General features: G+C 40.9%; 1 pseudogene; it reads right to left on the bottom strand.

The window, feature by feature from the left end:
• Positions 1-14658: 14658 nt before the first annotated feature.
• LOC126164178 (5S ribosomal RNA) lies at positions 14659-14776 on the bottom strand (annotated as a pseudogene).
• Between the last annotated feature and the right edge of the window lie 2952 nt (positions 14777-17728).

Below are 17728 nucleotides of genomic sequence, written 5' to 3'. Positions count from 1 at the left end.
CCCTCAACTACCCATCTTCTTAGAAGTACCACCCCATTCCTGGAATGGAACAACTTAACCATATCCTCCATCAGGCATTCAACTGCCGTTCAACGTGCCCTGAAATGGGCGATATCCTTCCTTCCTCACTCAAAGTGGTTTTCCGTTGCCCACCCAACCTACAAAACATCCTGGTATCTCTTTATGCCACATCTATTCCCTACACCTTACTATACATGGCATACCTGTATGAAAGGCTCAGGTGAAAGATCTGTCTCGCACACACGCAACCAGCCCATCCTATTGCAGTCTCCTCAGGGCTAGTGCATAGCAACAAGGTAGAGCCACCTGTGAAAACAGCCTTGAAATACACAAAACTTTGCTTCAATTTCTGAACAGCCTTTTACATCTGCTTGATGACCAACCAGAAGAACATTGCCAAAAAACTTGAGCTGTAATTTCAATATTTCTTATGTGCCAGCCTACCACTCAATGCCTCCACCATATAGTGAGCATTATCTTGACACTCTCCAGCACTTTTATTCCATCCATGACTTTCCAGTGCCGTATTAATGTTACACCTTCAAGTATTATCACAGATTCTCTCAAGTTTTCAAAGGTAATGAGATAAAGTTTTTGTTAAGTTATGGATTCTACTGTGTCTAAATAATGTTTATTTATTTGTCCTCTGACTGTTTAAGGCACAGTGCAAGCCTCACTGTTAACTTGTTTTTCAATCTCTGCTGAAGTGGGGGAGCACCTTGCTACCGCATTGGTCAGCCACATTTCAGGCGCTCAAAGCTCAGGTAAGTTTCATCTCTTTGGTCCCACCAAAGGATCGTCTCAAAGATGATCATATATTCACATTCACTATCTGCGGTTAGCAGACGACCATACATTCATTCATTTCACAGATCTCACCAAACTGGATGTAGGGATTTACTTTGTGGGAGTGCACATGTGATCAATTAAACAAATAAATTGTCATTCTTTCCCACACTGGTATCCGGCTTCGCTGTATTAATTGAAATTGAGTTATTTTACAAAAAAAAGTGTTCCAGAATGAGATTTTCACTCTGCAGCGGAGTGTGCGCTGATATGAAACTTCCTGGCAGATTAAAACTGTGTGCCCGACCAAGACTCGAACTCGGGACCTTTGCCTTTCGCGGGCAAGTGCTCTACCAACTGAGCTACCGAAGCACGACTCACGCCCGGTACTCACAGCTTTACTTCTGCCAGTACCTCGTCTCCTACCTTCCAAACTTTACAGAAGCTCTCCCGCGAAAGGCAAAGGTCCCGAGTTCGAGTCTTGGTCGGGCACACAGTTTTAATCTGCCAGGAAGTTTCAAAAAAAAGTGTTGTTCTGACAAAAATGATGAAGTATGTTGTACCTATTTTCAATGTCGGGCGGTACTGTACCCTTTTACCACCGGCTACCCATGCAGAAAAAAATGGCACGGTACTATATTGCAATGCGAGGGTAGTTCCGAACTTTTTTTTTTTTTTTAAGAAAACTGTATTAGAACAAATGTAGCAAGTCATCAAAATAACCAGGAGGAGACCTTAGCCCCTGGTGACCTCAAATAGACGACCAAATCCTGTTACTTTACCAAATTATTGACACAGTTGTTGCATTATTGTACTCTCCACAATCCGGAGTAACGTACACATACATATTTACAACTATCCAAATGACAAAAATAAAACATCACATCATACAAATAAAAAATGATGGTGACATAAAAATTGGCTTAGTTACCGGGATCTCCGTTATTTTTAGGAGTAATCAAAACTTAAATAATTCTAAAACATAAAAAATACTAATTGTACTCATGAAATTTTAAATAGCTCACCGTCCAAACACAGAGCAAGTAATCTGACATTCATAAATTGCGGGGTAAAACCCTTTACACAGCAAAGTCTAAATACAAAACAAAATCAACAAAAGAAAAAAATTGCGTACACTAGTTAGATGTAGAATATCAGGCTCCATATCAGTACTCTAAAGTATACATCAAACCTACAGAGAAATAAAACTGAGAAGAAAAACAATGAAATATACCACTAGTTACATACTGGTTACGTAATATAGTCAACTTAAGCAATTGCCACCACTACTCGACTGTGAGTTTAACCTTATCCTTGTCCACCAGTACAAATACCTGCTGCTGAGCCAGTCAGTCCATCAACTTTGATTAATACACGCAGTAAATAGCTAGCAATAAGTGCTTGAATCCACCAGTAGCTCTCGTATCTTACTCTACTGCTCATTTCTCCGTTGTTACACATTTGGACGACAAGAACTTGCATTTCGACTAGCCTTCGTTACACTTTAATGTGAAATATCACCACTGTGATAATGCAAATAAGTGGCTTCAGTCAACACACCAACAAGATCATTACTGTCCACGACATCAAAATGCATCAGTTAATTCCGATATTTGTTGTGCAATGCAAACCCTTGTCCCCTGTGGCAACCTTACTGATCAACGCTACGAGAGCCGGTACGTTAGTATTACGCCACTGGCTAATAATTAAAGCATCATTATACCAAATATTCTAATAAACATACTACGTGAACTTGATAACCCAGAACAAACTAACAAAAAAAACACTAACTATTCTAAACACAAATGTTAATGAAGTACAATTACACTTGCTGTCCCTTCAGGAATGAAACATATAAAAAAATTTACACATTTACAAGTACAAATACATTATTCCCTACCTTGCGAGTCACACGGAATCATTTCATTCTGTGATTTTCTTGGGGTCTAAAAAGTGGCTGACAAGTTCCCTAGAAACACTGTCTCAGTGTCAAAGCTCTCCCATGGTTACCCGGACGAAAGTCTTTAAGTCACTCAAATTGGCATTTTGAACACGCACTGAACAGTAAACTGTATCTCACATTAAACACAAATGTCATAGTCACTCTCAGAGTACCATCCACACGCATCTGGTCGTCCAGAAATGGCCCTACAACTACTATTACCCACGGTTCTGTCCTTTCAGTTCATGGTGTAATTAAAAGTCGTAAGTTCCAACAAACAGCACTTATTCCCACACCAATTAAAGAAATGTCCAGATGCAAATGTCAATGTCCCACTTTAGTTTCTTGCGTTCATACAATAGTTAGTCACCAAACGACAACTGTCCTCTTTAAGTATACCAAGCGTCCCACATGCAATTCACAAAGCACACTTAACAAGTCACTGCCAAAAGTTTATGGATCCCACCGTTCAGTGGCCAAGAAAAAACAAAACAATCGTCCTGTCTGCTAAAGACAAAATCTTTTCCACCACTTACAACGTGGAAAGACCAGTCCTTCACTTTCCAACTTATGGAGACATACGAGCAGTCGTCTTGTTTCACGGCTCCACAGTCCAGTACTAGTTAATAGTTGCTGGTAACAAATGCCCGCCGAACTCTGCCTCGCGTCGTTCATTCTGCCGTGGCGCCGCCGCGCGCGCCGTTGAGCAGAAGAAACCACCCGCTGTTGCCTCCGCGGGATACTTTCCCCAGTCGTAAGGTTGGCGGAACTTATGAATGACCAGTGGTACGTGCGTGTCGCCCCAGGCCGTTGACCTGCTGTAGCGGGCGCGTGGAGTGTACCCCGACCGGCAGTGGAGTGGGGAGCGCACCGGCTCTGTTGCCGACGTCTGCTTGGCTTATGTGGTACGGGCGCGTTCAGTGTAGCCCCTCAGCGCTACGACACCCAATCAGTGAGACCCTTCCATGCATCTCGCAACATTACAGACAAAAGGATATTCTTACATTATTTAAATACTCATTGATTACATGTATGATCTATTAGATACATTGGTAATAAAAGAATCTTTGTTCTAAAAAAAATAAAATTATACACCCTAGTTTTCTACACATACAACATATCCCTTTTCTATATACAGCCCATACTTGTGCTACTGATTGTACCTGTCGTCCCTCATACAAAACATGAAAGTGTTAAAAAAAAAAGGAATAAGAAACAATCTATACAGCTCATAATTACAATATCAAATAGTAGACTACTTTAACATCCTATCACAGTGAAAATATTAGAAACTGTTGATCCTAATACTACAATATACAACGCACCTTTGTGCTTGTGACAGACTGAAATTAATACCCCTTGAAAGTGTTCTAACAAAAAAAAAAAAGAAATAATCTACACAGCTCACAATTACCTACCACATGTTATTAAGTAGTAAACTACTGTAACATCCTAACACAATAAACATTTTAGAAACTGATGACTCTAAATCTACAGCATACAATGCACCTTTGCGCATGTGACAGACTGAAATTAGTATCTCTTTATATATTTTACATTTTATTATATATAACAACATTTCTAGGACACGTATGTACCATCCACATGTCAGATCCTGACCTGCCATCGAGGTTCATCCCAATCTAACAATAAAACACAATAATGTTTTAGTTATGGATCGGTAGCATCCCCTTTACAGGAGTGTGCGCATTGATCACACTAAATTCTACGACTCTCACTCACCAGACATCACATTTTCCTTCTCATTCAATCCATTAATACACTAACAGAATAGGTCTAGAAGTCAGCTAACCTTAACACCACCACACTCACGACAACATACCATACCTTTGCTTCCTTATACTCAACCACATAACACATGAAGCTGTTTCAGAGATAGCATTCCAGTCTCCGAATTCGTCCTTTCACTCTGGCGCCTCTCTCCATCGGCTTACCTCTGCATTCACTTTACCGATTATTCATCCTGCTAAATATCAACTTAGAATTGCGACATTTCATCTAAGAACAAAAAATACACGAATTATTCATCCTGCAAAATAACTGTACACATTCTTGGTAACGTTTTGATTAGTTATACTGGTACCTAGGCTTCAACAACAACAACAACAAAAATTATTTTTTTCACATAGCAACTGTTATGGTAAGAATTAGATTTACACTTATATTACATCTTACGTCAGTATTCCACAACGTTCACCATCTGGATCTCATACTCCCTTTATGTCCTTTCACGTTGTGCAGTTGTCCTCATCTCTTCATTCGTATTTCGGTTCTCCGTCCCTCCATTACTCCATCATTTCCTGGTCTTCCTTCGCCATTCGCATCTATCTCTATTGCAGCATACACAGGCCTCTCTGTAACATACATCTAAGACATCTCCACATTATTAATTCTACTCACCTTTATTCACCACTGTTTCATCACGTCGAATCTCTCTTTATTAATCACACTGCTTCACGTCGCTTCTCTCCTTAAATATCACCTTTATCAACTACTATTTATCACGTCGCTTCTCTCACTATCTACCATCTTTATCCTCTCATTACTCATCACGTCGTTTCTGCTAAATCCTTATTCATATGACAAAAAAAAATACGTACATACACCACTCTGTCGACTCCTGTTCATGACTCATTCGACCAGTCTATTCCGTCATACCTCCTGACATCCCGCCTGAAAATTGTTATGTTCGATTTGACCCTGCACAACGTTACACACCACAAATAAATACACTGATTATCTACCATAAATTGCCTACTTTAGATCTATCCTTAACTTTTCCATAATTTGATGTTAGAAATGTGATGAAGCCATCGAGATTGTTTTCCCTTGATCGCCTCACTCTGAATGATCCACTATACACGGTAAATAATTTGCTAGTTAGGAATCTGTGCTTACATGAAAATTAAATGTGTGCAGAGAATATACAAGCTGGGAGAGATGGGACAGCCCAAGTGTTAGAAACTTTGGTGTTTCTGGCCTCTTTCACTAACACCAGATTCCGAACAACCATACGCCGCACCTCATTATAACTGTCACTATGACAATGACATTCTATTGATCAGATGGCAGCTAATCTAAAAACTTCGATCACAATGTTGACTTTTTACATTAGATGTTAAGTACCTGCAATAGTCAAATCGCACTAAATGAACTGGACTCATTGGCATTAACCTAACAGTTTTAGCAACTGTTTTTTTGTTTTGAGGAAACAGTCCTTTTACTTTAGTGTTCGAAATAAAAATTTGCAAATTTTGCTCTGAGAGACCAGCCTAACAGATTCCATTACTGGTGTTTTATTCTCTGATCAGAAGTATGGTATTTGCATTCCTACATATCAGTAGAGTATGTCTGCTACATAGACAATTTTCAGTGCCAGCGGCATGTGTTTTAAGGCAAGATGCTAAGGGCTGATATGTTGGATTAGTTTCAGGAGACAAGAATCCATTATGACAAGAATGAAATACCAGGATTCCATGCTCTTCTGTCATTCTGATAGTTTCTGCCGTTCCTATCCTCGACACTATCTGACCTATGAGTCGTGTCTCCGTTCACTTTATTGCTCTCATTACCCAATTCTTGTAACAAGTGCTGAAATGACGCAAAATCGTCTAAGCCTCTGCCTGCTATCACTATATCTCTGCGCAATTTCACTGGCAACTTCGTTATACAGATCCTAATGAGCTCCCCAGTTTCGTATGGCACATCCAAATACCTATTTCGTCTCAGCATTTCCTGATAGCACGACACTGGATCTCTTATACCACCTTCGTTACTATTTGGCATCATCAATATGCTTTGCTTAACCTGGCCCTGCTTACTTTTCGACCAGAATTCATTTAAAAACTTGTCACAAAATATCTCGTAGCTACTACAGTCTTTAATAACTTCCTGCATTTTCGCTCTAGCCTCGTCCCTCAAATGGTTACACACAAACTTCATTTTGGGGAGCGGTCCCCACGATGAAGGTAATGAATCTTGAAATTGAGACAGCCTTGGACAATATCCAGTTGGGTTTGCCACCTGTTTTATCCGACACAACCGTTCTTCTAACTCTCTGAGTTCGTCTTCCTCTTTCTGCCTATTTTCGTTTTTTGAATTTATCTCACTCTCCCTCTGCAATCTACCTGGTGGCGTGTCACCTTCGCTACTGCCCGCTAATTGCAACTGTGCTACTTCTTCCCTATGTTTCCTACTTATTTCTAATTGCGGCTCTTTAAGCTGTAATAGTGATTGTATCTCCCCCTGGTTGGCATAAACCTCTCGCTGCGTACTGTCAGAACCTGTCTCGCCTCTTATACTGATCTTTCCTACATCTGCACTAATCGTATTCATTCTGACCATTACCTCTTTGATTCGCTCATCTGCCAACACATCCCTACGTTCTGTAATATCACTCTCTATTGCAATTATTCGTACCTCCAAATTATTGGCTTTTTCTTTCACGGCGTCACATACTTGCTTCAACGCACCCAGGATCTTCTCCCCCTCATCTAACCGATTATTAACTGCGGGCATACGCTCATCGATAACTGTGTGTAGCTTCCTCATTGCCTCTTTATTTCCCTTATCCATTGCCTCCAGTCTTTCCTTATTTGCTTCCAATCTTTCCTTAGTTGCTTCAAATCTTTCCTTATTCTCCCTACTCTCTCCTTATTATCTCTATCCATCCTAAGTAAAAACTGCAGTAGCACACTTCATTTGCTACTTTCGATGCGCTCACCTCGTTCGCCTGAGAAACCGTAGCTTCGCTAAGGGTAGCTGCACTTTCACTGCATACCTGACCTAGTCCCGGCTCGCCCGCATCGTCGGGAAAAGCCCCCGTTTGTGGACAAAGCCCGCCGCATAAAGGATCACCTAGCCGCGGTCCGCTGAACAATTCAGCCCCTTCGGAGTGTTTGTCGTTCTCGCTCATTAACCCATGGTCAACAGCTACTTCCTGCTGCACTGCTACGTTCACCCTAGAATCACTATTCTCCATGGTGACCACACTTTTCGACTGCGACCTATTTACTACGGACATTATGCAAAAAAATTATACAACGATCTTCCAGCCTTGGACAATATAGCAATTAATTACATAAAAAAATAAAAGATCCTCACCAATCCAGAAAGAAATTGCAAGCAAAAAAAATTTACTTCTTAGCGCTATCACAATACATTCCATCAAAAAAAATCTTAACAGCAATATATCCTGGCAAAATAATCTGGCAAAATATGCTGGCAGGGTCGAAATTATGAGAGGCACCCACATGCCTTGCTCATACTGTGGCATCAAGCAGTCAGGCCTGCAAGATGCGTGGTCTGCCAAGCGAGTGGATTCATTCTTATTTATCGAGTAACATGAACTCTCGTACTCACAATTAAGTTACAAATTATCCTCCTGTATGAATAATACGCGACGGAAACGCACATCTGACTATCAGTGATTTACAGAACTCAGACTGTTCACTACGCACTGGCAATACCACATTTTCTTTATGTCTTTTATTTAACGGCTTTTATCAACACGTGGCCACCGCACTGAATATGAATGGCCCATACATAATAAATTCGGGACATCATGACAACATACAATTCGAAGGAAAAGTCCACCAATCTTTTTCTTTTCACTATCTTATTTATTCCGATAAATTCTATAACCTAAACACACAAATTCTATAACCTACAACAATAACACATGAGAAATTCCGCCCAGTGGGCATGGCTTTACATTGGTGAATCTCTATATTATGGTCTCGTTCTAGGCGCTACAGTCTGGAACCGCGCGACCGCTACGGTTCGAACCCTGCCTCGGGCATGGATGTGTGTGATGTCCTTAGGTTAGTTAGGTTTAAGTAGTTCTAAGTTCTAGGGGACTGATGACCTCAGATGTTAAGTTCCATAGTGCTCAGAGCCATTTGAACCATTTCACCGCGAAGTGGAATTCTTGCAGAGACAATGCCCAACGTTTTAACCTGTCATGATGTCGCCAAACACGGATGCGACCATCATGATGCTGTAAACTGAACCTGGATTCATCCGAAAAAATTACGTTTTGTCATTCGTGTACCCAGGTTCATCGTTGAGTACAGCATCGCAGGCGCTCCCGTCTGTGATGCAGCGTCAAGGGTAACCGCAGCCATGGTCTCCGAGCTGATAGTCCATGCTGCTGCAAACGTCGTCGAACTGTTCGTGCAGGTGGTTGTTGTCTTGCAAACGTCCCCACCTGTTGACTCAGGGATCGAGACGTTGCTGCACGATCCGTTACAGCCATGCGGATAAGATGCGTGTCATCTCGACTGCTAATGATACGAGGCCGCTGGGGTCCAGCACGGCGTTCCGTATTAGCCTCCTGAACCCATCGATTCCATATTCTGCTAATAGTCATTGGATCTCGACCAACGCGAGCAGCAATGTCGCGATATGATAAACCGCAATCGCGATAGCCTACAATCCGACCTTTATCAAAGTCGGAAACGTGATGGTAAGCATTTCTCAACCTTACACGAGGCATCACAATAAGGTTTCAGCAGGCAACGCCGGTCAACTGCTGTTTGTGTATGAGAAATCGGTTGGAAGCTTTCCTCATGTCAGCACGTTGTAGGTGTCGCCACCGGCGCCAACCATGTGTGAATGCTCCGAAAAGCTAATCATTTGCATATCACAGCATCTTCTTCCTGTCGGTTAAATGTCGCGTCTGTAGCACGTCATCTTCGTGGGTGGCAATTTTAATGGCCAGTTTACCACACAAAAAACTACTTTGGGGGAGAATCCTAAGTTCAAGTCTGTTCCGGGCAGGGAGTTAGTGCACGTGCAGTGACACTGCTTTATATGAGTAGCCACACCCAAATGCGAAAAACTTAGCTTCAAAGACTTGCTGTCCCAATCAAACAAAGAGTAACTCCAAGACTGAAGGAAAACAGCTGAGAGTCGGATTTACATCTACCTCTGACCCTTCCAAACGAGTGTTTGTGACAGATAGACGGTTATGGGAGGACTTTTTGATTGACACATGGTCTGATAGTACAGAGTGTGTCAAAAAGAATCATCCAATTTGTTACCTCTATATTTCTGAAACTAATAAACATACTCAATGAATTTTATTTTTTGATGAACGGGAAACTAAAAAAGTTTTTTTCCATAAGTTTTCACAGGTGTTCAGTATGCCCCCTTGAGATGCACAGCATATGTCAATGTGGTATTAAATTATTCCCACACTGCCGCGAGCATGTCTTAAGTTACAGTTTCCATAGCTGCTGTTATGCAGTGTCTCAGTTCATTCATTCTTGTTGGTAATGAAGGCACATAAAGAAAGTCTTATATAAACCCCCACAAGAAATAATCACATACAGTCATGTCCGGTGACCTTGGAGGCCAGTAATGTAAGGCTGAATATTTTGGTCCAGTGTGACCAATCCATCGTTCAGTAATCCTTTGATTTAAGAAATTCGTGCACTTCCAGAGACCAGTGTGGCGCTGTCCCATCCTGTTGGTAAATGAAGTCGTTCGAATCAGTTTCCATCTGTGGAAAAAGAAAGGTCTCAAGCATATCGAGATATGTGCTTCCTCTAACCGTGGCCTCGGCAAAGAAAAATGGACCATGCACCTTTTCGTGCGAAACTGCAGAAAACACATTAACTTTTGGAGTGTCCCTCTCATGTTGAACTACTTCATGTGGCTGTTCTGCATCCCATATTCTCACATTATGACGGTTCACCTTTCCATTTAAATGGAAAGTTGCCTCGTCACTAAACACTAAGTGTGGAAGAAATCTGTCATCCTCTATTTTGCCAAGAACGAAATTACAGAACTCCACACGCTGTTGTTTGTCACCTTAAAGAACAGCTTGTGGTAGCTGAATTTTTTATCGTTTCATGTGTAAACGTCGACGCAACACATGCCAGACGGACGTCGGGCACATGTTGAGCTGTCGAGCTGCACGGCGAACGGATTTCTGCGCACTACTTGGGAAGCTATGGAGGATGTATTCGAAGTCTGTGTCAGACACTGGGAGATAGTTCGGAGATTTGCCTTTACACAAACAGCCTGTTTCTCGAAATTGTTCATGCCATCGTCTAATGCTCTGTGCTGTAGGAGGATACACACCATATTTAGTACGCAAGTCATACTGAACAGTTACTAGTGGCCCGCACTGCACAAAATGTAGAACACATAACGCTTTCTGTTTTCCTGACACCATTTTTACTAGAAGTGAAGTGGGAGCACACTGCTGCTGCCTAGCAGAACCTGTGTAGAACTTGAGAGTTTGCTCTTTCCAACAGTATGTTAGTTCATGCACGTATGTGAAATAACTTAATATGCTTTTTTAATCCAGTCTCTGATCACAAATGAATTCTTTAGACGATGACCAGTTTCAGTCTGTAACGACCATCTTCAGATCTAAAATATATAAATATATACATCTAGTGAGCAGTGTGTGTTTTAACATAAAACAGCAATATGTATCACAATATACTGTCATACACCAGGGAAATGTACAGATAAAATTTGGTATAACGTACCTTTTTTACACCATGTCCTAAAGTGATACGGCCATAATGGCATCGCCAAAACATATAAATATAATCAGCATAGCATCGTCACATAGATTTAAAATCTGGTGTAGAATAGGCCACATCGTCCACATAGTGATTACTGCCAACTAGCTACTGAGGTACAGTAGCATCCAGAAACCTGTTTGCCTACACGCTCCCTAGATGTCGCTACTGTAGGCTTGCTTATATGTAGTCATCGTTTATGCAAAAACATAATCTGATAAAAGCACATTAGATAAAATGCATGTAGCAGACTTATTAAAATTGATGACTATCATAGAAACCAACTGTGATACATTAAAAGATGAATGCATTTACCCATGCAAAATTATTAAAAGAAAATATATGAAGAGTATAGGTCCGACCCTTATTTTTTATGGTGAATTTACGTTCAACAATTAATATAGCGTAATACATTGTCTGTGGCAGGCTATAAATTACTTATGAAAGATAAAATGTCTATATGACAGCCAGAAAAGAGACAGATCAATGTACAGCGTCCTCTGTTGGATCAGCCACTAGGATCTTATGTAGGCGCGCTCCGATCGTAAGAACTTAACCAATAGAGGGCTTTACATACATCGTGACATGTCTCCCACAGAAAACCAAATAATGCCTCGCGTATTTATACCTAGCCTTACTTGATGAGTTATGTTGAGAACAGAAGGCAGTTCCCTTACTTCCGCACGGTAGTCACTCTAATCTTGTAACTGATTATCTCCTACCTACTCATGGAATGTATAGCCGGACTATATAATTTTATTTATTGAACGCTTTTATGTTGTTTAAAAGTTTTCTGTGGGAGACATGTCACTATGTTCATCTATATGTTGATGATTAATGAAGGAACTTTCTCTACATTCTTTTGCGTTTGCCTACTATGTCGGCAAATAGCAATCCTACACTAACAATGGACTGTCACATCATGTCACGTCAAGGTTCTTCGGGAAGAAGGGTTTGACATTGTCACCGTCTGCTAACATCGGAAGTTAACTTGTCTTTGCCACGCACACTTATGCAATAATACCATAGTGGATTTTGTGGTTTTGTGTTTTCTTAATTTTTATTTTATTATTCTGCTTTGTTTTTGTGCCAAATTGAGAATGCTCCACGACGCCTTACATATTTTTTTCAGTTGTTTGTTCTTCCACAAGACAGGTGAGTTATCTGAAAGTGTATAATTATCTGTTTGTCTTCTTGTACAATTAACCACAAAACCACAGTATTTTAGATTCAAAATTATTTTTGGAAACTTCCTTTTTGTTACAGGACCAATATCACACTTCAACAACAAAACAACTGAAGTCTAAATCTCTTGCTCGATACATTTTAAAATGTTATTTATTATAAGAAAAATACACTTAACACAAAGAACAATTTTTTACAGATCTGTAGCTTATGAACATATACATAACCCTACATCACACCCCACCCTCCACGCAGTTTGTAAGTCAATTATGTGAACTTTTTGGGGAATTTCACAACTTGACCAAATTGGGTAACTTCCTTTGATGAGACTGTTGGAGTTGTGGGTAACTCATTCACTGGTAAAGCACTCTCATAGGCTCGTTTCAATCTGTCAAGTGAGATGTTCGATGGCACAGCCTTAAATTTTATAGCGAAATATTTGGCTTTTCACTCCAGGACTTCATAGGAGCCTTCACAGGGAGGCACTAGTTTGGTTTTCAATTTTTCATTCCTTAAAAATACATGAGTTGTATCATGCAGATCTTTACTAACAAGTGGTGTTTCCTTAACCTTTTGGGAACATTCTGAAGGGCGTAGTTCATCCATATGTTTTGGCGTAACTGAAAAATGAAAGATGATAGATCTAGTTCTAGTTTGTTTTCCGATGTTACAATTAAATCACCAGCAGTGTTAGAGTTTGCCATACACCATCTCCGCAACTGTTGAGTTCTTGTCTTCTCTCACACAGCAACACGGTTGTAGGAGACTGCTTGGAATTATGTCATTCCATTTATTTTTACAATGTGCTCTGATAGTCGCCTTCAATGTTCGATGTAATCACTCTATTTTTCTCATTTCATTTGGGTGGTATACCGTAGTCTGAGTTAACTTAGAACCACAAGTCTTTGCTAATGCATGGAACAGCTCTGATTTGTACTGTGCTCCTTGGCCAGTCACTATTTGGTTAGGTGCTCCAAATCTAGTGATCCAGGAGTTATAAAATGCTCATGTCAAGGTTTCTGCCCGCTCATCACGTAATGGAATGACGCACGTTAAACAGTCTATGAATTCGTCTGAGTGAGGCAGGGGGCCAGTTAGATCTATGTGTACTACCTTAAGTCGTCCATCTGTACTTGGAAACTGACCAATAGCAGATTTAGTATCTCTAGTGCCTTTGTTTTTTTGGCATGCTATGCAGATTTCGCCCAGTTCTGGATATCCCATTTTATGTTTGACCAAATGAATCTGTGCATGAGTAATTTCACAGAAGACTTAATATGAGAATGTCTCATGCTGTGGTAATGCTGAAAAACGGAATATATAAATTATTGAGGAATACGAGGACGAATGTCACTGGTTAATATCAGCACACCAGAATATCTTCCACCAGGGTTTCATGCTGTTTAAATTTCAAAATTTCAATGAGGTATGAAGACTAGAGCGAAGTTTCATAAATTCTTCATCACTCACTTGAACATCTGCTATCATCTAGTAAACTATTTGTATTACTTCTTCCAGTCTGGATAATTTGTTGGCCACACTATTTTCTTTTCCAGAAAGGTGTCTGCTATCTGTCGTAAATTGTGATATGAATTGTAGATGATGGAATTGCATAGAGGTTGCTTTATCGTTTGGTTGTTTAAAAGCATGTGTCAAAGGAGCATGATCAGTATACCCAGCAAAAGAACGTCCTTCAAATAAGTATTTAAAATACCTTATTGCCATGTACATGCTGAGAACTTCCCTATTGTATGTTGAATATTTCTTCTCGATGGCGAGCCCTTTTTCGAGTAGAAACCAGCTAATTTTCATATTCCTTCTTCTTTCTGTTGCACCACAGCACCAGATGTAAAATCTGAAGCGTCTACAAGTAATGCAAGATCATTTTTACATTGTGGTGTAAACTAACTCGCGTCCACAGTAGAATACTGCACGTGCACCCTGAGCAATTCTAAATGGAAAAAAAAGCACTCCATCTTTCAGGCGGCCCATCGGGACCATCCGACCGCCGTGTCATCCTCAAATAAGGATGCGGATAGGAGGGGCGTGTGGTCAGCACACTGCTCTCCCGGTCGTTACGATGGTTTTCTTTGACCGGAGCCGCTACTATTCGGTCGAGTAGCTCCTCAATTGGCATCACGAGGCTGAGTGCACCCCGAAAAATAGCAACAGCTCATGGCGGCCCGGATGGTCACCCATCCAAGTGCCGGCCACGCCCGACAGCGCTTAACTTCGGTGATCTGACGGGAACCGGTGCATCCACTGCGGCAAGGCCGTTGCCTAATGCTAAATGAGCTAGAGCGAATTTTGGCATCCAGACTATATCTTTGATCTCCTGGCTGTCGTACATGTATCCGAGAAGACCAGTAAGTCAAGGTCCTTTCAGGCCCAAATGACAAAGAGCCTTGGAAAAATAATCTGTATCTGCCAACAAAATGCTGAGCGACTTACCAGAGTCAAGAATGAATAAATCTGGAAGTTCCTGCTAGAAGAAAATATTGACGTGGCCTTGATCCAGGAAACTCATATAGAAAACGACAACCAGCAACACTATAGGGGTAAAATCCGTGGACATGAATTACTCGGCGCAACCTATCATCGATCATTTGGTGCCACGACCTATGTCCAGAACGACATCGAAAACGCCCAACTCGTACAGTCAAGCACAGATGGCGATATCCACCAATTAACTGCCAAAATAGCCGATCTAACTGTTGTTAACATACATAAGCCACCGCAAATACAATGGCCCCAAAGGATGTTATATGCCCATCCAGCCCAGCTATATATGTGGGCGACTTTAATAGTCATCATATAACTTGGAAATATAGAACAACAGATCAAAACGGTGAACAATAGTCGCTCTACGTTAAGTTCCTATTAAATTGTCTTTCGCCCTGACTTCTGATAATCAAAATAATTGCTCACCACAAAAGTGGAAAATAACTGTCACCACTTGCCAAGCGATTTGTTAACATTACAGGCGGCACACTAACAGTTACTCTGAGAAATCTAAGTCATCCAGGACGGTGTGTATTCCCAGGAGGGTCCACGGCAGTGTTCCTGACTAGGAACTGCTGTGGCACATTAGGCTGCCTTAACGGTGCGATGCCACCACTCTGTGAGACCATTGCTCATTGACAGGTATGAGGTGATTTAGAACTTGTGAACACTGCACAGCTCACAAAGTTTGGAAAACAGTGAGGATTTGAATTGGCAGACCTGGTCAGTAGTTACAGATTAAGGGCAACCAAAACGAGGAATCCAGGTGTTGGTGAAGGCCCTGGCGACTGAATCATCTCTAATATCAGATAGATGAATGACTTTGATCTAATTTATGATCGAGTAGATTACTGACAGTATATATCGAAAGCCCTGGGAAGGAGGGAAGGGGCGACGATATCGATGTGCACATGATGTAGGCGTCCTTTGGAGATGCTGAATGGCCTAGAGAGGCCTGTGCATGTTGTTCAACTTTATTTCTCTGGCAAGATACAGAGACCTGTGTTCAATCGCGACAATCGTTCGTTACCCCTCACCAGACGAATCGTTCAGTAACCAGCTTAGTAGAGTCCTTGACGCCTGGGTGAGCGAGAGAGTGTATGGAGTTGCAAACTGCTCGTCAGGATGTAACGCCGGAAATGCATATCCTCCTATTTCCATCTATTGTACTATAATTTTTTTCCTTGTTTTGTTACCTCAAGATATGACATTTCTGTCTCTTTATATATTGTAATTGTTTTATTGTTTGTATATATATATATCTTTATGCATTTATGTCGATGTATAATTGGTTGTTTTGTAAATATTATTTGTATTTTTACGCTGGGTCTTGCCTAGGGAAAACTATGCTATCGAACGAATACGTCGATAGGTCGTGTGGAGAACCAGAGTGTTTAGGATCTTTGGTAGTGTTAACTCTGTCGCGTGGAGCGCGGGCAGGGAGAGTCTGGCTGGAGTAGTGCAGTGGAGAGGTGTGTTGTGTGAAGCTCCCGCGAGATGCTGCGCTTTCGGGGTTTGGCAGAATGTAATTGCGCTCGACTTGCGATGATATTTTCTGACATGGTGTCGCGGACGGGAAGCATTAGCTGGCGCACATCAAGAGCCCGTTTCGCCTGGTAACCGTGTCGAGAAGAAGGCGCGCCAACATCCAATTCAAACGCCAGCATTAAAGTAATATAATTCGATTTCACTGCTTTAATTTCAAAGTTCAGTTAAGGCATTCATAGCTGGCTACAATATTTAGATTACACAAGCACAAATTAAGAGTGCGAGTTTTGTTACCGTATTTTAGCTTACCTGTGACTGCAGCTCAGCTTGGTACGTACTAAATTTTACTATTGTTAATTGTTCAGAATTATTTAATTCAAGTTCAAAGTTAAATCTCTTATTTCTAAATTGCGTAGCTTTAAGTAGCTTTTAAAATGATTGTTGAGATAGTCCAAGACTAACCGTATTTTACTGAATTTCGATGTGCTTCAGAAAGAAAGCTCACTATTAACTTCAGTCACCAAATTAACTTTCGATTTTCCGGTTTTATTAATTCTTTTGCTAAATTAAGTCAGAGTGTAGCGAAATTCATTACTTCTGACAAACTTTCAGGTTTCACACAACACGTATCAACCTTCAGTTGCCACGCTTCTAGTGCTAATTATATGTGTAATAACCTTTCTTTTTCAGTTACTATAGTAATTGTCCTTAGGACTGGCGACCGTAATTTCCCCCAAATCTCAAATATCTAATTACCGCTAGTTAATTGTTAATGTAACAACCGCACATTTACTTTCTTTATTAACTTTACCCCTTTTCAAAATTAATTTCCACCAGTTTCATTAGCATTTTTCCTTTCAATTAGATGTAACCCTTTCCTCCCTCTTTACCGACAAATTAACTTTGGTGACAATTGCTTTTCCCAAATTTCCATTAGGTACACGCGGTTTAATTTTTCACTGTCATTAAGGTCGATAAGTGAGGGGGAGGTTACAAGGGAGGGGGTGGTATCGCTGGTTGGAAAGTACCTGTTGAAATGTCTCTCACAATGGGGATGGCTGGGCCAGATGGTTGGCTTGGTTCAAGAGTCACATGCATTTTGTGTTCTTTGGTAAGTTTGCCAATGGACAACTTGGTTTGCTGGAAGGCCAAATCACCTATGTCAATGGGGAAAATGATAATGTTCTCCTGTGACAGAAAATCAGCGACAACTTTGTAAAAATCGCGCACATAGCATATGTTT

This window comes from Schistocerca cancellata, chromosome 2 (genome assembly GCF_023864275.1).
Source record: "Schistocerca cancellata isolate TAMUIC-IGC-003103 chromosome 2, iqSchCanc2.1, whole genome shotgun sequence".
Lineage (NCBI taxonomy): Eukaryota > Metazoa > Arthropoda > Insecta > Orthoptera > Acrididae > Schistocerca > Schistocerca cancellata.
The sequence above is the reverse complement of the archived record's forward strand: the minus strand, read 5'-3'. Positions and strand labels throughout refer to the sequence as shown.